At 40.1% G+C, this 22,644-nt stretch overlaps 1 protein-coding gene across 6 annotated transcripts in view; it reads left to right on the top strand.

Moving 5' to 3' along the window:
• The window catches only part of pros (prospero), a 444,583-nt gene that overhangs the window by 178,087 nt on the left and 243,852 nt on the right, over positions 1–22,644 (top strand). For all 6 annotated transcript variants that reach the window (XM_065216651.1, XM_065216656.1, XM_065216655.1 and 3 more), the window contains one exon: positions 3,073–3,132. The gene's annotated coding sequence lies outside the window, so the exon portion shown is untranslated. The remainder of the gene's footprint in view (positions 1–3,072; positions 3,133–22,644) is intronic.

Genomic DNA, 22,644 nt, shown 5'->3' with positions numbered 1-22,644 from the left:
AAATCTCAGAATACAATTCTTTTGATATTTTGCTAGGAATTAATTTGAATTGTATATTGAATTATTTGAATTAACTATACAGAGCCAAGGATTCTCGTTCAATTTACAATACATCTTAAAACTATAGTCAAAAGGTACAACAATACACACTTTATATTCCACTATCGAATAAGCCTCCTCCATCAGAACGGGAGCCACTTCCAATTGAATGGTAGTATCGCCAACGGGGGGCAGAGCGCTTCCATTGCAGTAATGGACGCAAAACATGATCAGCACTCACACACTCATCACGAAACGATTGCTTTCCAAAGTCGACGACGCATCGACCGAAAAAACTGCTGATGAAGAACAATGAGGAGGACCAAACAATGTAAAACAGACGATCGCGTGACACCCTGGCTTCTGTCGATAGCCAAGTCTGCTTCTGTCGAGAGCCAAGTGAACACTCAATACGTTTGTTTTTGAATTTGTAGTATTTTAATAAATATTCAGGGCGAAGACTGTGCAATTTTTCTCAAATAAGCGCAAAAAGGCTGACTAAAAGTAAATTGGTACGCACAAAAAGACCTGTAATTCGTGATTAAATTAGTGTAAAAAGTCCATTAATGGTTAATTTACAGTAAGTTATTAAAACTTCAATGTTACAGCATTAGATAGTTACATTTCTCCAGTTCGAACGAAATCTCGAACGTTCCTCTTGATAGAGCCCATCAGCGCCCGCACAGTGGAAACGGACACGGAATCAGCGCATTTCTTCTATTTTGCCCGCATTTGCTGGATGTCCTTGGGGTAGTCAAGCCGCTTCGTCGAAGTCGCAGCTTTGAAATTGCCAAGTATTTTTCGATTGATCGAAATTCCGGGCAATTCGGAGGATTCATTAGCTTGGGACAAAATCGATCTTGTTGGCAGCATACCACTAAAGACCCACCTTGGAGTAGTGAAAGCTGGCCAAATCGGGCCAAAATATGACTTCTCCCCTATGCTTGCGGATGAACGGAAATACACGCTTTTTCAGGCATTCTTCGATGTAAACTTGGGATGTCATCGTCGAGGATGTGAAGAATGGTTCCGTTTTCAGGCCACAACTGCAAATCGCTTTCCAAAGCATGGCCTTCTCCACGAACTTGTCGGCAAACACGAACTTGAATCTTCCCGGCACATCCCCACGTCGCGATGTTAAACTTTTGACCGGGAAGCTGCCTAAAATCGAATTTCACGTATGCTTCGTCATCGATCAAAATGCAGCCCTTGTGTTTCGTCAAAACACGGTCGTACAAGAGCCTTGCACGCTCACGGAATTCTACTTCATGTGCCGGTTCGGATGTTTACTGACTTTGTATGACTTGTATCCTTCCCTGGCAAGGATGTTCCGCACCGTTTGGAAGTTGGCGTTTTACCTTCTGGCCACCACTCGGATCGAAAGACCGGGGTTGGTTTTAACGCACCTCAACACCTTGCTGTGCAGCGGACGACCCCTGGTTCCAGTTTTTTCGTAGGTCCGCTGATTCCTTTCCACACTCAGGGTTTCCTTTTAGGTTTTGAGCATTCGACAAACTGTTGTTTTCGGCTTCTTCAGCACTTTAGCCAGCTTGGAACCGGACCAATCCGGATTTTCCAGTTGCTTGTGCACAATATTTTTTCTTCTATCGAGTTCCATTTGACGTTATTTCTGAACGCGATCGACTACTTTGATCAAACTTGCACCAGTTGTTCTCTATATAAATATCAACAAACCACTTTCAAAGATTTTCGATTCCCAACACAAAAGGCGTGCTAGTGGCGCGCGAGGGGCGTACCAATTTACTTTTAGTCAGCCTTTAGTAATGGATGGACGTCTGAAAATTTCCTTAGGTATTTTGGTCATAGCTTTTATACGAGAAGCACCGGATTTCGGAGCTGGTTACTCGTGGAGTAATCATGAGTAAACACCATGACAGAGGCATGGGTAAGATTAAAGTTCCATGGTGATTCTATCAGACTTGAACTGATGGTAGACGCATAGATGTCCTAAAGTCGTTCTAGATTACTCTTAGACTAATAGAACGCAAATAACAATTTTGGTTTTATGCGGGTTCTGACCATGATTTAGACTTGTAGAATGCTTTAAAACCTCGATAAAACTTGCAATGTTACTTGGGAAGTCACGTGTGTCCATTTAAGGCAGCGCTGCCTAACGTGCGGCAGCATCTTTAAAAACTTTGAATTTATTTATCGAAAGATTTGACACGATTAGCCTTAAAAACCAGTATGGATTATTTTTTGTTGAAAATCCTGCCAATTGTTTTATTATTATGATTAAAATATAGTAGAAGATCTTTATAGACTTCTTATCAAATTTGCTGGAAATTCTCTTGAAAATCCCTTCACACTTTCGGAGATGAAAAAAAAAACAGTTTTTAAAAATTTCTCATACAACTGCGTGGAAGTGACTCTCGCTCTGAATTATTCTCATTGGCCACGTTGAGATGTATGTTCCCGAAATTTCACAAACTATGTACACTCAAACTGGTACAATCGAGGACTTATAATCACTTAATAAATAATCAACGAGAAAATATGCCGTGAATATTTCCAGTTCGAATTTCACCCCTTTAAATTTTTCTCGTTGCAATTCCCACTTTTTATGTTTCCTTCATTACCATTCCAATAAGATTATCCATCCCCCATCCAATGGTCATCCGCCAACATGTATGCTACCCACGACACTCAACGACTGACGACACATGCGACGCTCATTCCTCTCATTATATGCGCTCGTTGCGCTACTGTCCGCAAGAGCGCTCCACCGGTATCTCATTTTATTAATTCTGCCGTGGCATTTAGACAAACCAAAAAACGCCGTAGAAACAAAAAAAAAATAAGAAGAAAAGCAGAGGGACACTTTCGGCCTAGTTGTGAAAAAAAAACCAAAGATAACTGTTAACCATTTTGCAAAACAAAAACAAACCAAAGATGTTAACCAACCGAACTGATTATTTTCCGTTTTCGATTTTCTTGTCTCCATTTTTTTCTTCCGTTCAAGCGCACCATGTCAGTTCCACGACGTTTCTAACCGTTTCTCGCTCGTTACAGATAACCCCACAAAATATTCAACCGATTCGACTTGTACCCGAAGATAACCACAACAGCCAGGTGAGTACCACCCAATCAATCCGGCATAAAATTCGTCGGAAAATATTAGCGCACCTCAAGCAACAACGACGCGTCGCGACGGGAAAAAAACAATTAAATCCTCGTCAGTTCTTGGTGTCAAATCTGCATCGCGGCCCGAGAGCTAATGGCTGACAGACGACAGGCAGTTGATTGATTTGTTCCCTCCGGCTCTCAAGTCTCAACTGTGGGGAGCCATCATCAGTTCAGTAGACTGTTGTTTCTTGAAATTTTAGACAATCGAAAAGCCCAATCGTGACTCGTCGTTGGCGTCGGCGATTGGCACGTAGCTTCTTTCTTCGCCGCGTCTGCATTTGTTACGGTTATCGCGTTTTTGTGGAAATTATGTTTTCTTCACTGCCTCCCACTAGGTGGATTGAAGTGTGGCATGCTAAAAGAATTGAAAAGTTTTCTTCGCCCGCTAGTTTGGGGCTGTAGGTGTGCTACAGACACCACATGCATCACCTATAGCATTTCCGGCCCCATCGGAAATTAGGGGGGGAAAGTGTTTTGGTTTCCGGAATGGTTAATTCTGTTGGCAGTGCACAGTGGGCCAGGTAAACTAGATTGCAGTTCAGTTTAATTATCGCCATGCATTGCACAATGGTACCAAAGCCGTATTTAGGAAGACATAAATGTTTGCGCATCAACCATTGGGTTAAAGTAAAAGGTGTTATATATTTTTTGGCCAATTTTTGGTATGTAAGTGAAATTTGGGTGGTCCTTAAGGATATTGAGTTCGAAATATCAACTTTTTAGTTATTTGAGATAGACCAGCGCAATGTTCTACAAAGTTGCAGAACAATTCATTTGAAGCAACTTTGCTAAAGATTCAAGTTTGTATCTACATTAGTATTGAAAAGGTTACTTTGATTTCTCGCAAATGATTTGTTCTACGCACTTATAGAACATTTGATGGCGCATGTTTGTAACAGAGTTGCTATCTCTTTCTGTTAAAAAGTTATAAATGATGTTTGTTGAAAATGTTTATAACTCAAAAATGAACAAGTGGATTTGTATGCTATTGTATGCATTTTAAAGACCGTGATTTATTCATATATAAATGAACAAACAAACCGTGAACCGAGGACCTCTCGCGACAAATTTCGTTACGGTTCACTGAAAATAATCCGATGTCCGATGAATCCGATGTTTAGTAAGATGACAAATGTTGAAGAACTAACTTGTCGAAGAAATCAGAACTATTTACATCTGTTCTCGAAATCCGCGGTTTCGGCCAGGATATCTAGCCCTATGTAATGTATTTGGCGGACATCGGTTGATTCGATTTTTGGACGTTCTGGAGGAACAAATGCAAACACTTTCACTTGATTTAACTTGACTTTTATGACTTAAATGATCTTTATTTCTTGTATTTGTGAGCTTTACATATATGAATTATCAAGTGACACAGATGCGTCTTTTCGACTTTAGTTCGTTTGAAATTTTCAACTATTATTTAAAGTTCCTAGTCCTATCAAGCCTGTTTTAGAGAATGACCACCTTAGTGGGATTGGTTGCAACTAAACTAATCTACTGTGTACACCTAACCTACCATGTACAAATTGCTCGTCAATTTTTGAATATATTCTGGGAATGTCCGCCTTTTGGAGGAGGTTCATTATTTTAATGTCGAAAGGACGATCGATAATCATCCTTAAGACTCTGTTCTGAGCCACCTGGATCTTGTTCCTGTGAGTCTGAGTGGTGCTGAGTAGAAGATCGTAGGTGCTATAATTTGTTTGTAGACAGCCAGTTTGTTTACCCTTGAAAGGCGGGATCTGCGGCAAATAAGCGGATACAAAAAACCTAACCAAGGCGGAACACTATACGGTTTTCTCTTCATGCGAACGGAATAGGAGCTTTTCGTCAAACAACATCCCGAGATAGGTTACTTCGACGGACCACTCAACCCTTGTGCCATCCATGATTTCAGTACAAGAGGGAGCCGGTTTTAGTTTGAGCGATTGCCGATGGAGGAACATGATTGTTTGTGTTTTGGAGGCATTGATTTTGATTTTCCAACGTGGTGGCATAATCAGTTATTTCGCGAGGCATCCTACCCTTGACGGTTATTGCGGTATCATCTGCGAACAGGAAAAACACGCAACTGTCTCCGAGGGAAGGAATGTCGGAAGTGTAGATGCTGTAAAGCAAAGGACCCAACAGACCTGCTAGGATGGAGAACGTGTTTGAAAGACAGCCATTCAACGATACCCTGAACGACCTTTTCTGAAGGTAGTTACGGGTGCGAACAAATCAATGTTGCCAAGTTGTTTAAAGTTCTGGAAAAAGATAAGCTTGATATGAAGAAGACAATAACAGTGAATAACTTTTTACTAAGAATCTTAAGGGTGAAACATTTGCCACGTTATTTTAGTGAGGAGGAAATTATGGCATTCTTCAACGACTTTTCTCTATCGGTGAGTCAACCAAATGATTGGTATCCAATTATTGAAAGCGAGCTGTGAACGTGGTGTAAATCGTGGATCTGTCCAGAAATTCTCAGAAAATTGAGTGAAATCGATCTGATATTAAAATTTGACCAACTCAATAAACCTAAAAAGAATAAAATGAAGGCAATGTTGAAAAAAAGTGATGTACTAAACTGTCTTAGTGAAATTCAGAATGATAACGATAAACTTGAAGGTAAGGAAGCAAAACAATTGCAAAAATATTACATCAATCGCCGTATTATATACAAATATAGTAAACCGACCAATGACGAAGATGTCGTTGAAATTGAGAAAACAGGTTTGGAAGAGGCCGAGATGAACCAGCGTCTGGCTGAAAATCTCCTTAATAAAGACAACCAACCAGGTATGGAAGACAAAATTGAAGAACTTTCACGACAGATGAGTGACACTCAGTTTGTTGAAGAGCTTGGGCAAACATTTGAAGACCATCAGATCATCGTACTTCTGGCAGACCCCGGAATGGGGAAGACTAACTTGCTTCAGTTTGTAGCATTTGAAGTGCAGAAGCAAAATGTCGTTAATGTACTGTTAGTGTATTTAAGCGAGTTGTTGATGGAGCTCGAAAAAGTAGAACACATTTCAGAGTTGAAGGTGCTTAATGTGCTCAAAGTGATCCTTTCAGAGCGAAATTGCGATCTAATTGAAAATGTCCCACATGAAAGGGATGACAGAGGCTATTCCATTCTTATAGTGATGGATGGCTTCGACGAGATCCACTCCAAGTACACCGACAAGGTGATTGAGATGCTGGAACAACTCAAGTTGAAAAAGAGCATTCGAATCATTATCAGCGCCAGAAAACATATGCAAGTATTATTAGAGAGTAAATTTAATGTAAGATCTATGTTTCTTGAGCCGTTCATTGTGGAAGACCAAATCAACTATTTCAGAAAGATGTGGCACGAACCAGATCTAGATGAACATTGCTTTGCAAGCTACTCGAAACATATTTTAAACACATTTAAATCAAATATCCCTTCAAATTTAGGCGAAATTTGTGGTGCGCCACTCATGGTAAAAATGCTGGCGGAGGTTTATTTAGAAAAATTTAGAAATTACCATTCATTGAAGAAACAGAATACCAATCAGCTCGTTGACCTGACTAAAGAAAAAATGAATATTGCACAGCTATACGAACAGTTTATAAGAAGATGTTTTCACAAGAAATTTATGGAAAAATTTAAGCCCAAATTTGCTTTGAGTGACGCTGAATTGGATTGGTTGATGGGTGATTTTATTTTGAAGCATCAGTTGTTAGCTATGGAGCTGCTAAACATTGAATTACGTAAGGAATTGTTAAAAAATCAATATTATAGAGACATACATGATCAATTTAAAAAACGATGCTAACATGAATCAGATTCATCACAACTGGTTCATGTAGTCCAGCAGAAGGTTGATTTTTGCCATCGGTCTTACAGTGAATAATTTGTGGCAAAATTTCTATGCGACAACATTTTTACGTTGTCAGGAGAAATTGTCATACACATTTTGTCTACATATATTGTTGTTCGAAGATTGTTTATGACCAAGATGGAAGGAAACCAGGCATATCTCAAGATCTTAAATAATCTGTGTAAAATAAGCTGGAAGATTGCACTGTGGGCATGTGAGTGTGACTGTTTGAGTATCATTTCCTCTTTAGAAGGACATTTTAAATCATTCTCAACAAGCAACCTAACGGATATGATTCTGGTTGTTGCGAAACGTGGGTTTGTTGAAATCTTTGAATTTTTATTAAAGAATAAAGCTGACGTGAATGCAGTGGATAAAGAACAAAGGACTGCTCTTTCTTATGCAGCTCAAAAAGGACACGACCAGTTGATCAAACTATTGATTAACAACGGTGCCACTGTTAACATTTGTTCAATAACCGGTAGAACTCCACTTCATGCCGCTTCATTCAATGGTCATAAGAACGTTGCAGAACTTTTGATATCAAACAATGCTGACGTGAATGCAGTGGATGAAGATCAATGGACTGCTATTCATTTTGCAGCTCAAAATGGACACGATCAGTTGATCCAACTGTTGATTGACCAAGGATCCACTGTTAAAACTTGTTCAACTACTGGTAGAACTCCACTTCATACCGCAGCACGGAAAGGTCATAAGAACGTTGCAGAACTCTTGATATCAAACAATGCTGACGTGAATGCAGTGGATGAAGATCAATGGACTGCTATTCATTTTGCAGCTCAAAATGGACACGATCAGTTGATCCAACTGTTGATTGACCAAGGATCCACTGTTAAAACTTGTTCAACTACTGGTAGAACTCCACTTCATACCGCAGCACGGAAAGGTCATAAGAACGTTGCAGAACTCTTGATATCAAACAATGCTGACGTGAATGCAGTGGATGAAGATCAATGGACTGCTATTCATGATGCAGCTCAAAATGGACACGATCAGTTGATCCAACTGTTGATTGACAAAGGATCCGCTGTTAACACTTGTTCAATTGACGGTAGAACTCCACTTCATAGCGCAGCATTGAATGGTCATAAGAACGTTGCAGAACTCTTGATATCAAACAATGCTGTCGTGAATGCAGTGGATGAAGATCAATTGACTGCTATTCATGATGCAGCTCAAAATGGACACGATCAGTTGATCCAACTGTTGATTGACAGAGGATCCACTGTTAACATTTGTTCAATTACCGGTGTAACTCCACTTCATACCGCAGCATCAAATGGCCATAAAAAAGTTGCAGAACTCTTGATATCAAACAATGCTGACGTGAATGCAGTGGATGAAGATCAATGGACTGCTATTCATGATGCAGCTCAAAATGGACACGATCAGTTGATCCAACTGTTGATTGACAAAGGATCCGCTGTTAACACTTGTTCAATTGACGGTAGAACTCCACTTCATAGCGCAGCATTGAATGGTCATAAGAACGTTGCAGAACTCTTGATATCAAACAATGCTGTCGTGAATGCAGTGGATGAAGATCAATTGACTGCTATTCATGATGCAGCTCAAAATGGACACGATCAGTTGATCCAACTGTTGATTGACAGAGGATCCACTGTTAACATTTGTTCAATTACCGGTGTAACTCCACTTCATACCGCAGCACGGAAAGGTCATAAGAACGTTGCAGAACTCTTGATATCAAACAATGCTGACGTGAATGCAGTGGATGAAGATCAATGGACTGCTATTCATGATGCAGCTCAAAATGGACACGATCAGTTGATCCAACTGTTGATTGACAAAGGATCCGCTGTTAACACTTGTTCAATTGACGGTAGAACTCCACTTCATACCGCAGCATCAAATGGTCATAAGAACGTTGCAGAACTCTTGATATCAAACAATGCTGACGTGAATGCAGCGGATGAAGTGAAAATTACTGCTATTCATTGTGCAGCTCAAAATGGACACGATCAGTTAATCAAACTGTTGATTGACCAAGGATCCACTTTTAACACTTGTTCAACTACTGGTGATTTTTACAAGATGCAAAGGAAAGTTGAAGTTGCAAAGCTTTTATACAAGCCCATCGTGTCAGACATTGTCAAATGCTTTCTCAACGTCTAAAAATGACATGGCTGTGGACTTAGATACAGCCTTGTTACTTCGCCCTTTCCGAACCCGAACTGTTCCGGTCAAGCTGCGGGTTGTCGTTGATGTGGCTGTCTACCATGCGTCCAAACCGGGCCCAGTTTACGCGGTGGTAGCATAGAGGTAACTCTAAGACTAGCAGGTCCCGAAGAAACGTGCTCAACTTTTTGGCTCAGCTCTGGTACTATCTTCGGTCCCAAGCTAATCGATTCACCCCTCGAAACATAGGAAAAACCACTAACCCCTCATTTTATCTGTCAAACTTTCACAGCGAATCAAAACAAACATTGTGTAGTAGTAGAATTTCAACTAGAATGGGATACGTTAATCGTTTGCTTGGGACCAATAGGCTAGTCAAGTAGTGAGCCAATCGTTAGTTTGGAATTGATTGTTGGCGGTAGTCCCTGCGCGGACTTGTAACAGTCTGCCGGTTGGTGGTCTGAGCTGAGTTCGTTCAAGACTACCGGCTTGGACAAGCCGTTCTTTGTCAGGAACTTGGGTTGCCCGCCGGCTCGTCCGAGAACCAAACGGAGTACAGCCCATGCTGCGCGTGGTCGAACAGCAGACGACCGTTCTGGTTCTGCTGGTAGTTCCGCCAGGGCTCATGGCGAGCATTCAGATCTCCTACAACAACGAAGCGGGAACCGTTACGGGTGATGGTGGACAGGTCCTTCTTGAATTTAGCCGCTAGTCCACTGCTCCACTCCACGACTGTCGAGGGCAGTAGACAGTGATGAACTGGATGTATTCAGGCGACGCATCCACCTCCACACCAAGGGCCTCGATGATAGAGGTGCGGATATGGGGCAGACTGCAGTATTTTATCCCATTTCTGACGATGATCGCAACATCAGCCCCCCTCCCCCATGGCGCTGGTACGATCAAAACGAATAATGTTGTGGTCCGGCAACCGGCAACTGTCGCTGGACTTGAGGTGGATCTCGGTGAAGAGGCCCATGTCAATGGTTTTTGCTCTTAAGAAGCAAGCGTTTCAGGTGACGATATTTAGCGGTTTAGACGCCATACTAGATGATAAATTTACCGAGTACTTGGATCTGCTCGGGCTTACTGCGGCACTTACGAAGAGCACCGGTCATGTTGACGAAAATTTCCATCAGTTCAAGGGGTTGGGGGATGGAGAGCTTTGTCCAGCAGAAGATCCAGACATTTCTTGAGGGGGAACGGATTGCACCCGTGAATTCGTTGGTCCCGGAGGAGGCGGAAAGTCCTCCGCTCAAAAGCTGGGGCCGTATCCTTCCTATTGTTGGTGAACGTCTGTTTTCGGATGCGCTTTGAAACCTCGAGTTTGGAGCACTGCTTATCGGTTCCTTGGTGAGCACCACCCCACAGTTGACGAATTTGGAATTGATGGACCCCTTGGAAACTAGGGGCTCTAACAGTTCACAACAGTGCTCAATTTGTTCGTATTCTTAATTCATTAAAATAATTATATCTTTGAAAGCTCTCAAGAAAACCCCAAATTTGTATACACCATAGCAAAGGGGAAAGTTAGGACTTTTATTTAACATGTTCAAAAAAAGTTTGCCGCCATATTGGATTTATTCTTTAAAATGCGTTTTTCATGAGCTTACTTAACACCGATTTTGAAAATATGCACGCCATTATAAAGTTGAGCCTTTTTCCTCAAATTTCAAAGTTCCAATTTCGATGTAGTAATCCAATTTTTGTATGAAAATAGAAGATAATTAAACAGTGGTTTGATAAATCGCAGATGGGCCATTAAGAGCTGTTGACTTTAATGGAACTGCCCTTAAGTTCTCGAAATTTACCAAAAAATTCTCGGAATTTGCCTGAAATACTTGCATGGAACTGTATTAACTTTCTCAGAACAGAACTTAACTCTTAAGGTGACCAGTAAACCAGGAAATCAGGAAAACCAGGAATTCGAAGTCACTGGGAAAAAAACAAATCGTCACTGCACCAGAAAAACAAAAAAGATTTTGGACCTTCCAAAAAATCATTACCCTTGGACTGAGTTAGATTTTTAGGATAATTTTGAAGAACTATTTAGATTTTTAGACTTTTTTTCCAACGAAATTCTGATGATTATATCACGGACAAACAGACGTAACTTTTTGAAAAAGTTTTTCTTGAAAACATAGTATCTCAAAACATATGACCTCAGTAACGACATCTCTCGGGCTTCTCGCGGAAAACAAGCTTGTTCGCTAGCTCGCAAACAATATTGCATGAAAGTTCTATAGAATGTATAGAAACGTCAAAGTGATCCGATGCCAGCGCTGCGGCGAATAGTTCGCGGAACTGATAATATTCAAATCAACCGTTAAATGCATGAACGAAGATACACAATGAAGTGTTACGTCTGTTTGTCTGTGATTATATATTCAGTCTTCAACGGTTTAGGCTTATGGTTTTTGCCTGGGACTGCTTCGACTCCGAGGTCTTCGATGGTTTCGTAACCTAACCTAACCTAATGAATACTAGGGATAACAGCAAAGTATTTCAGAGAAAATTTCCAAACGAGTTTCGGGAAGAACTCTGAAAGAATTTTGAGTAGAACTACAAGTCAATTGTAGGACTGTTACAACAGGCGCGGATTTCACGAATTTGGCGATTTTCGCGGATTTGTCACGCATTTGAACTTTCAGTCGTGAAAATCGTAGAAACATTAAATGATGTCGCGAAAATTGCGAAATTTATTTTAATGGCTTGCTTATGATGGAGTAATGAAATTGGGTTGTTAGCGGAATCCCAAATTATCCGGGCTTGTTATGCATTCATCATCTTCTCTTGTGAATTTATTAAATGAAATTGAAGTAACGTAATAGCTGGTCCTTATGCAGGGTGTCTACTTATTTTTCTAAATTAATTGTTCATGCCGAACGTGAACACTATTTCTTGGAGATTATTTTGACCACCTTGGACAACCCCTCATGCCCATAGTGCAAAAGCAGATTCCCTTTCACTGCAGCGTCGAAAACACCACACAAGGACATGCAGCTGTTCATGGACCAGTTCGGCTGGCTCAGGCTCAGCGAACGACTAGCCAACATGAGAGCACTCGAGTAACTCCTTGTAATGTAAGTGGGTACCCAAGTAACATTGCAAGTTTTATCGAGGTTTTAAAGCTGGCTACAAGTCTAAATCGTGGTCTACAGAACCCTCATATAACCAAAATTGTTACTTGGGATAGCTCTCCATCATCTATTTGGGTTTCCCACTACCGCAGTGTACCGTGGTCGAGGTAACTGCTCAATCGCTTCACGAGGAAGGAGTTCCACTGATCTTCCGCAGTATCAACTGAACATAGCGATCGAAACAGTCGGCCAACTCCGACAGTATTCACGGACCGATGGAGCGAGACAATCTTTCCCGGCGTCAACATTGGTCCTTCGAGCCGGACATAGACACTCGGACCTGGCGTTCCATCTCCTAGATTACCATAGGAGCATGGCCGTATTGTGCGTTAACGCCATCTGCCCAACAGCGAGACCGCCTAATTCCTTCATCTTCACCGTTGGACTGGAGCTTCAGCACGAAACGGAAGACTTTAGCAAGCAGAACCCATTTCGAAAGCGTTTTCCACGGCGGAGAGAAATCGGGTGAGTGCAGTTCCTTTCATTTCAGTTGGAAATCGGTGCTCCTGGTGTGCTCTATTTCTTCAGGTTAGCGAGCGCAATCACCATCTTCGCTACAATAGCCGTCCTGCGGTAGTCTCAGCAGGTCTCGCAAGCCCACAATGTCCACGCACCAATGGTCGCGTACTACACGCTCGCTGCCAACCTTTTCGGAATTCTGTTCCTCGACGCACCACGTGTGATTGGACCGGAGGAATTCACCTTAGCGTGCCACCGACGGGACTCCAATCCGGTGAGAGTTCGGACCGTTATGTACCCTGCGTGTACCCCGTCGTCCGTAACGTCACCAGTGATCAGGAAGTCACCACTCCGGAGCGTCATCCGGATCGAATCGAACCGGCGTAACCACTCCATAGGATCAAACAAATCGGGAAAAAAATTGGAGGTTATTCCGAGAGTCGAAGTGACTTTTGTCACTAGTGAAGCGAGAAAGTTAAGTCGCGGTGACGTAACGAGAGTCACGTAACCACGACGTGATTTTTCTCACTGCACCAGTGAATTCTCAAGATTCTTGGACTAAACTAGATTTATTTTCGAATGAACTTTGAGAAGATTTAAGAAAGGATAACACCAGGGTTTTTTTTAGAGAAAATCAAAGGGAGTTTTGGAAAGAACTTTTATGATTTTAGACATTTGTGTGAGTTCAGAGTATTTTTAAAAATATTTATGTGAAAATTCCAAATCAATTGTGAAGAGGATGTCAGGATCCGTTAAAAATACCAAGTAAATCGAATTGGGTGACAAATTCCAAAGAAATTCTGATGCTAATTTAAAGAAAATTCCGAGGATAATTCCAAGGGCATCATGAAACGAATTTCTAGGGAACTTAAAGGAAACTTATAAGCAAAATTGCAGAAGAATTTAGAGGAGAACTCCATGATAACTCTGAACCAAATTTCAAGACAATTCGGAAGCGAAATACTTGGGTATTCTAGAGAAAATTAAAGCGAAGTAAGAAAAGCATTATGACAGGAATCTTCAGCGAGTTCCTAGAAAAATAAAATCCAAGCGTGAATTTCATCGTTTATTTGAGAAAAAAAAATGTTTCCTATATTGATTTTTCAAGAAAATGTCTACGTTTAGAGGCAACTGTGCATTTTAAGAAATCTTTAACGTAATGTCTGCTCAAAATACTCTTTGAACAAGGATTTTAACATCTCATTCGGATTCAGGGAGCCGCAAGAACACTTACTGAAAATTAACTCAAAAGACATTTGGGGGTTGATCAATTTCACTCTGCACGCTAACTTGAAAGTACCCATTAATGGTTGAAAAAGACCCATTTTGAAGAAAAGTGGCTAACTCATTAAATGAGTAAATTTTTTACCCATTAATGAGTATCTGTTACCCATTAATGAGTAATTGTTAATCATTAATGGGTAACAGATACTCATTAATGGGTAAAATTGTTTAATCATTAATGAGTTAAGCCACTTTTCTTCAAAATGGGTCTTTTTTTACTCATTAATGAGTACTTTCAATTTAGCGTGTGCATCGATACTTTCAAATTTTATATTTCATAAATGTTCTAAAAATAAACAAAACACCCAATATGATAAGGAATCATGCAGAATGATAGAGACCTTATAGCTACTGATTTTATTACCATTAGTTTGGCAATTAATTTTTATGGTTACTAATCAATAAGCTCAAAAGTGGACAGGTTTTGACTACGTATAACTCTGTCCATAGCGGATGGATTTTAATTCTAAACAAGCCAATCGATTGGAAATTTTTCTACGAATCAAATGTCACAAATCACAAATGTCCAACTGATCAAAATTATCACCGATTGCCTGCAAAAAGCGCTTTCCCTAACACAGATTTCAAAATAAAATTCCATCCGATCTCACTGAACGGTTCTTATTCAATCCCCGTGTGTGGTTGTGTCCGGTCGGTCGTCATCAGCAGCAGCAGCAGTGCTTTCGGCGCGTGGCGTTGAACATTGTTCTCCAGTATACAACGAAAGCCTGCCCGCAAACAGCGAGCTGCCGACATGAGTGTCCATTCACCGAAGAAGGAGGAAAAAGCCACATCGCTACTGATCGGATTCAGTTGCTCGTTGTGAGCCGCTGTGGGCCATCTATGCCAAGCGCGTCACTCTCGTTCCAAATAACATACAGCTCACTAGTCTCATCCGTGTTGAACACCCTAATAGCACAGCATTACTCAACCATCACCATCATCATTGCTGTTTAAGAGTTAATTTAAAGTTAAAAAAAAGTTCTTTGATAATGTACCCAGCAACCAACCGTTTGTGGTCAAATGCGTAACAGTATTGAAGTGGTACATGACAATTCTCGCAATCACCGAATAACACATGACCTTGTCAATCAACCAGGAACACTTCGAGTTAAGCTAAGATTTTCTCCAGGATGCTATAAAAAAGCAAAGCAAGAAGCTCATCCAATCAATTTCCCCTTTTTTAAAATCTGTTGAATAAACCAAAAATTCCGTTCGTTTTGTGCACAAAAATGCGTTACTTTGTCATCAGAAAATGCGAAATTTCCGTGATGGTAAAAAGTGGTTTCCCTAACACAGTCGCCGAATATTGATACCGAGCACGTAATCCTACGTCAAATCTACGATCGTGTCTCTTACTTTTTTTTTTAATCCGGAAAGTTTCTGTTGTCGACCTTTGAAAACCTACGAAACTCAACGAATTTTAGTTATTATTATTGTTTATGACCACATTTCACGACCATGTGCGCCCAGTGTGCGTGCCGTTTAGGCGGCAACGGAAGAAAGCTGAAACGGACACTTTCTTGAACCGTTTTAGCAAAAAGAAGACTCAACGTCAGTTTTGATTTTCCAAACTCGTAGTTTTTATTCTGCGCTGTTCTTGTTGTTTGGATCGATATCAAGAATGCACCACTTCCCCCTCCTCCCCTTGCACATCATCACATCAGTAGATAGATAGCTACTATAGAGGTTCGAAGGCCTTTTCACCCATTTCCCTCCGGATGCATGCACCGACCGACCGACCGGCCGGGAAAATTCACCACCCGGGGCCCCGGTGCATAAGTGAGCTGCAATTGCAAGCGGCCGAGGAGCAGTTGATTGGCTGATGGTTGTTGCGAGTTGAATGCATTTCTGTGAACTCGTGACTGTGGGAAGCAACTGCTAAGGTGGTGATGTGATGTTCCGTGATAGGAATGGGAAGCGATGGCCTGAAATACGGGGAGTGCATGTTTCACTCGAGTTCAATCTGAGGTTTGTTTTTTTTTTTTTTACTTTGGAGATTCTGTTGTTTCGAAAATAGTTTGAAATCACTTGGAGTTTTGCAAAATTTTGCTCTGGAGCTCCTGCTTTTGCGAGCCTATTTTCCAAATTCACATTCGAAAAGTTTCCCATACTGCCGTGAACTAATTTCCCCGAAAAAGCCTAGATCGTTCAACAAATGAGAAAAATTCTCGTTAGTTGCCGTTCCTTGCAAGCGAAAAATTCGCCCAATAAAAGTTTCCTCCGATGCGCTCGAGCATCCTTAGGCTAACGAGAAAAGCTCACGTTCATATCCGCGAACGAAATTTCGCGTTCCCAGCCAGTCCTAGTGGTCCATCGCTTCTTCACAATGGTTGAATCGCTTTCGGCGTGATGGAAATTCCCAAACGGATCCGCGAAACTCTTGCCATGGCTCTTTGAAATGCATCCAAGCAGCAAACAACGACGACGACGACGAGGAGGGGTTGCATCAAAACTTTGCATCATTATCATCCAAAGTGCAGGGCAGAGAGCTTCAATGGACGGACGAACCATCGGGTTGCATTCATCAAGTCCGGTCCGGTCGTCGTCGTCCACTTGTGCTAACAACAACAAGTTAGACGCTGCAGTTTCCACCATTTTCAATCGCGAATTGTGGAAGGGAGGGGGGGCGTTCGTGGAGCTCGCGCTCGCTCTCTATCGAGTGGCTCTCGAGCGGAAAAAGAAAATATCGACTTCCATCCATCTAGCCGCCGACTGACGAACGACGACGAACAGTGGTCTTCTCGCTCTCGCTCGCTCGGTGGCGCGAGATGCTTGCTGTGTGCATCCACAACGGCTAAACCTTTGAAGGCAAGCCAAGTGTGGCCTGTGATTTTTTTTTTTTTTTATTTAGCTCTGTTCGTCTCCTCGTACAAAAGAGTTTGTATTGAAACTCGGCAGAGTGGGGTGGGCTAGATTCCACCACCCAATCAAGTTGGTGGACGTTGGTGGACGAAGATGATCATCTGTAGCGCGAGAGCGAGCGCGGCCGGCCACGCGAACCGCTACTAATGGTTTCGGTTGAGGGAGCAGAAGCAGATTCCCCTGTAAATAGTTGCGTAGTTGGGGTTTGAAAGTATAGGTTAGTTTAGAATTTATGAACAAACTGCGAAATTACTTGGAAGTAGTTCATCCGAAAGCCGGGGAACGATTTTGATAAACTATCTTCTGAATCATCTAGGTTGTTTGGAAAATTTCAGGAGCTTCGATACCGATACCTGTCACTCTGGATTATTCAAATTTTGGAGAAACTATTTCAAGCACCTTGTCTCTTATTTGATGTTTCATATAAACAACAAAATATGGTGAAAAAATAAATACTGGTAGGGATGATTTCAGCAATAGGTGATTTTGTCTTTAAGGCAAACGGATGGCTTCGGCAATACCTTAACCTATTATCGTCAGGGGGGTAAACAACGTCCTTGAGAGCGGGATTACGAGTAGAATTCCATAGAATTTTGAAGGAACTTAGAAGGAATTTCGACAAACTTAATAACACTGTCTTTAATGGTCACCTAAGGCTGGACATATCTTAAAAGCTTATCCAATCAATCAATCAGAGAAGTCTAACTAGAGCTTCATTTGAATATCGATAATAATTCCAAAAGAACATAATTCTGAACATAATTTCAATCAAATCTTTGCAGAATGTCCAGCTAGGGTAAAGATAATTTTAAAGAATATCCGGCTTGGTCCCAAGAGAAATTTGAAAATATTATTTCCGAAAAAAAAAACTCGGAGCAGCGTTCCAGGATATTCTAAATAAATTTCCAATTATAAGGAGAGTTTCATGAGAACTCCAGTAGCGTACAATTGATAGCTGGATGGTAATACTCGTTTTACAGATAAGTGCGGAATTTCTGCGTATTTTATGAATTAACGATTTTTCTCATACTGGAAAAACTAAAAAGGATTGCCAACCGGAAAGTTCCGATCAAATTTTATACCTCAGATTTTAACATCAAAAGAAAGATTTGAGTGCTTCCACCTTTATTCAACCGCAGCACTTTTTTTATTTGTCCCAAGGGGCAAGACTACCCGAGTAGGAGCCCGTAACTATCCGATAACATATGAACATCTTATTGTGGTATGACCAGCAAATCCAAATACGTAAAGCAACCAACGATACAGACAAAACGGTTGCTACGACTACCATGACAAACTCACTCTGCAACATAGCTCGATCGGAGTGGTAGAACGATAATTATATATTACTTACCTGCTTTGTTGCAATATACACGGATGAGGACATAGCCTGATCTGAATTGAGAAAAGACATAAAGCTGGGCTTAGACAGGGCAAGTCAATTGATCAAGTCAGTTGAATTCACGTGTAAACCACGCGAATTGAACGTGTAAACCACGCCATTCAACTGACTTGAAACTCACTTAAATTGAAAAAAGTTGAACCACGCTCAACTTTTCAAGCCCATTCAACTGAGCTGATCATTTGACTTGCCTAGTCTAAACCCAGCTTAACAAATAAAAAAAAATCCCATCAACACACGTGAAGCAGCTTGCCAACAATTTGCTCGTTTCCTTCTACCGCCCCGAGAGAGGTGTGTCGCACGGGCTGCTTGTCCTGAAAAAAAGGAAGAATATTATATCATTATTGATTTCCACTTCTGACATAGCGGCGTTTGTTGAGCGCTTGTCATTTTGTTATTTGGGAGATATTTTTAATTTCTTGGGTATGACACCTTATGTTGGTATGTACATAATCAGGGTGTCTACTACCTGGAAATTTACAGGGAATTTTATTTTTTCTGGGAAAACCTGGAATATTCAGGGAATTTTGGTTCAACTCAGGGAATTTTCCAATTATCACTTCATTCGTAATTCAAAAGAAGTTTTTCGGTCAGTTTCTCGAAACGTTTCTTAAGGACACTGTACTTGACAAGCATCTGACAGCTAAGACAACGTGTGTGAACGAGACAAGTTCATTCAGAGAGTCTTGTCACGCTCGCTCTTCGCTGATTTGTGTGTGGATGATCAAAATCGTCGTAAAAAGTAAACAGCCGAAAAAGAGAGACTAGCAACCGTCAAAAGGAAGCATACGAAGCATGTATTGTATAAGAATAAGCATGCCAGACAGCAGGCCTACATAGAATTTTTTTGAGCTTCAGAGAGGGTCGGAGATCTACTGAGAAATTTGTTGAGCTTCAGGGTAGTTCGTAGATCTTGAGAACAGAACTACAAACAAATTAAAAGTAATTAACAGAAATTCATAAAAACAAAATCACAAGAGAGGTCGTAGATCTTCAGATAAATGTTCAAAGAAATTTTCAAAACTTCAAGCATGCAAAAATAATTACTATAAGCGAAATTTTGCAAATCTTCAGGGAAATTCGCATAACTTCAGACAAGTCCAAGAGTCTATAGTGATATATAAAGTATTTCACAAAAGTTTGGAGATCCTCGAAACATTATTCAACATCAGAAAAGTTCGTAGATCTTCAGAATAATGCTACAGAACTTTGAAAAAAATTACAGGACTTCTGAAAAAATCGCAACAATCTCAGAAATGTTAATGGATCTTCAGTAAAAATTGCAGAACTTCAAGGAAGCTCGGCGAGTTAAAAAAAATATTTACACGATTTCAGGAAAATTTGTAGATCTTGAGAGAGACATTTAAAACTAATTTAAAGCTCAAATATTTTCAGATCAATTTTGACAACTTTAGGTAATCTTCAATTTTCAAATCTTCAGGGTAACCCGAGAGGAATTTACAAAACATCAGAGAAGTTTGCAGGTCTACTGAGAAATTTATTGAGCCTCAAGTTTTTTTGTAGATCTTGGGAATAGAGCTACGGAGCTTAAGACAACTTTGCATAAATTTAAAGATATGTGCAGAAATTTGACAGAAAGTTTCACACAAATGTGAGATCTTCAGAAAAATTCGTTAAATGTCAGAAAAGCACCTAAATTCCAAAAACAAATTGCAGCGAAGTACAAAAGTACAATATTTTGCAGAACTCCATGGAAGTCGGAAATAGATAGATCTAAAGAACTTCAGAGAAGTCCGTAGACCTTAAGAGAAGTCTGTAGAACGTCAGAAAGTTCGTACGTTTTTAGGAAAAATTTGCAAAACTTCAGCAAAACTCACAGATCTTCGGGAAAGTTCGTCGATCTTTAAATAAATAATCCACAAAGAAATTTAAAGAACTTTAGGAAAGTTCGGAGATCTACTGTAAAATTTATTGAACTTCAGGGCAGTTCGTAGATCTTTGGAGCAGAAATACAGTACTTCAAAAAAACTTTACAGGATTTGAAATAAATTTTAGGAACTTCAGAAAAGTTCAGAGGGTAGATCGAAAATCTACTCAAAAATTAGCAGCTGTTTAAATAAATTTTCAGAATTTTACTGCGGTTCTTGGATTTTGAAAGACATTTACAGAACTTCAGGTAAGTTCGCTGATCTTTAGAGATATTTGCACAGCTTCAGAAAAATTAGAAAAACTTCAGATTACTTCCTAAAACTTCCGGAAAGCTCAAAAATTTCTAGATAATCTTTTAATTCTTTAGAAAATTGTATTGATGTTCAGAGATATTTGCAGATATTCATTGAATCATGAAAATCTGCAGAGAAAATTACAGAACTTTCGAGAAGTTTGTAGATTATTAGAAATTTTGTGAACATCAGAGATAATTGTAAATCTTCAAGGATCTTAAATCTTCAGGGATTCAGGAAATTTGTAGATTTTTAGGAAAATTTGCAGAACTTCTGAAGAACACACAGAACTCCAAAGAAATCTGTAGAACTACCGATAAATTTGCAGATCTTCAGGAAAATTTGTTGATCTTTAAGGATATTTTACCTGAGGACAGAAACAAAACTTCAGGGACGTCAGAAGGTTTGAAGACCTTGCAGAATTGAGATATTAACAGAAATTTTCAGAACTCAAGGAATTATGTATATCTAGTGAGAACTTTTCCCACTAGCTTGTCTAAAGTTGGTATCGATATCCTGGCGAAGTTTAGAAATCCATTTTCATCTTCATATCGCAGCTCTTGATGGACAAGTTGAGCCAGATCCCTGCCGGTGTTACTCCTGAGTAACCATTTCCTACTCCACAAAGTTCACCTTCTTTTTCTCATTTTATTTAAAATAATAAAAGCAAATCAGTTATCAAATTTTGATATATCGTTTTATCGAAATAGTATAGTCAGGTTTCTAACTTGTATTTATATTCTTGGATTAACAAAAATACCAAAAAAGAATGTAATATTGATTGACGTAATGCATGTTACTGTATGAATAACTAATGTGATTGCAAAAACCAAATACAGTATTACACCCATGGATATAATTTCTTTTCGCAAATTATGTGTAGGATAAATGCACCAATAGTGGTGGTACTTTAGTGTAATGTGTTCCTATGGTGGCTTATAGAACCTCTCTAAGCCGCTATAGAAGTACATTGTACTAACGTACCTCCACTATTGGTGCATTTACTAAACATAACATGTACAAATTAATGTAATATTCAATAACTTTTTTGCTGTGCCGACTTATAAGTACCAACGCCCAAAGTTTGAACAATCGAAAATAACATAAATCAATAAGTACATAAAACGGATTCCAGATGGATAAATAGATAAAATAATAATGTGTATAATTTGTATGCACCTGGAATTTTTTTTCATCCGACCTGGAAAAACCTGGAAAACTCAGGGAATTTGAATGCTTGGATTGTGTAGACACCCTAATAATGTAAACAATCACTTCAATCGACGATTTGTCTTAACTGCTAACTCACCCACGCAAACAAACACCATCATCAGGTAGGGGAATCTTTCTCCTAGTAGCTGGTGTTGTTAGTTTCTGTGAGTGAGCTAGCAGTTGTCACAAATCATCGATTAAAGTGATTGTTTACAATATCAGATACGTCGATTTGAATAGTTACGCTTGAATTTATTCTGAATAACAAACTTTAGTTGTTACGTATAATGATCATGGATTACTTGATCGCCAACACTTTTCCCTAATCCTTAATTCCGATAACCCTTTGAAGGTGAGCAATCCCGGCGTGAATTCATCAGCTGCTTGTTCTTTTGGGCTGACATAGTTGAGAACCACCAATCCACTATCGATAGCATCGTGCACAAAGTGATAACGTGTGTCCACGTGTTTTGTCCTGGGATTGTAGCTTCCGTTCTTGGCTGTTGGAGAAAGCAGATTGATTATCGCAAAGAATTTGGATAGTCATTTCTCCAAAGATTTGCTTCAGTCGGTTTCTCTTGTTAACGCCATGTATTCTGCTTCATATGGTAATAAGGCTACCGTTGGCTGTTTCTTAACGTTCCATGATATAGCTCCACCCTGAAGCATGAAAACATAGCCTGTCGTTGATCGCCACGTATCCACACCTCGGCCCGGGTTACTGCTAAAGGGTGTCCACGATGAAATTGCCACACTATGAAATTGCTCTAACTTTTTAACCGTTGGGTAGAATTTAATGAAAATTTGAGTGGATTTAGCTCATAGTGCATTATTTACATCCTGCAAGTTTTAAAGTCCTGTGATCAAAACTCGCAGAAATGGAGTCGAAAGAACAGCTCGTGCGTGATAAAATC

This window comes from Ochlerotatus camptorhynchus, unplaced genomic scaffold (genome assembly GCF_037179485.1).
Source record: "Ochlerotatus camptorhynchus isolate MF236.1 unplaced genomic scaffold, CSIRO-AGI_Acam_v1.1 ptg000066l, whole genome shotgun sequence".
Lineage (NCBI taxonomy): Eukaryota > Metazoa > Arthropoda > Insecta > Diptera > Culicidae > Ochlerotatus > Ochlerotatus camptorhynchus.
This window is presented reverse-complemented; position numbering and strand designations above follow the sequence as displayed.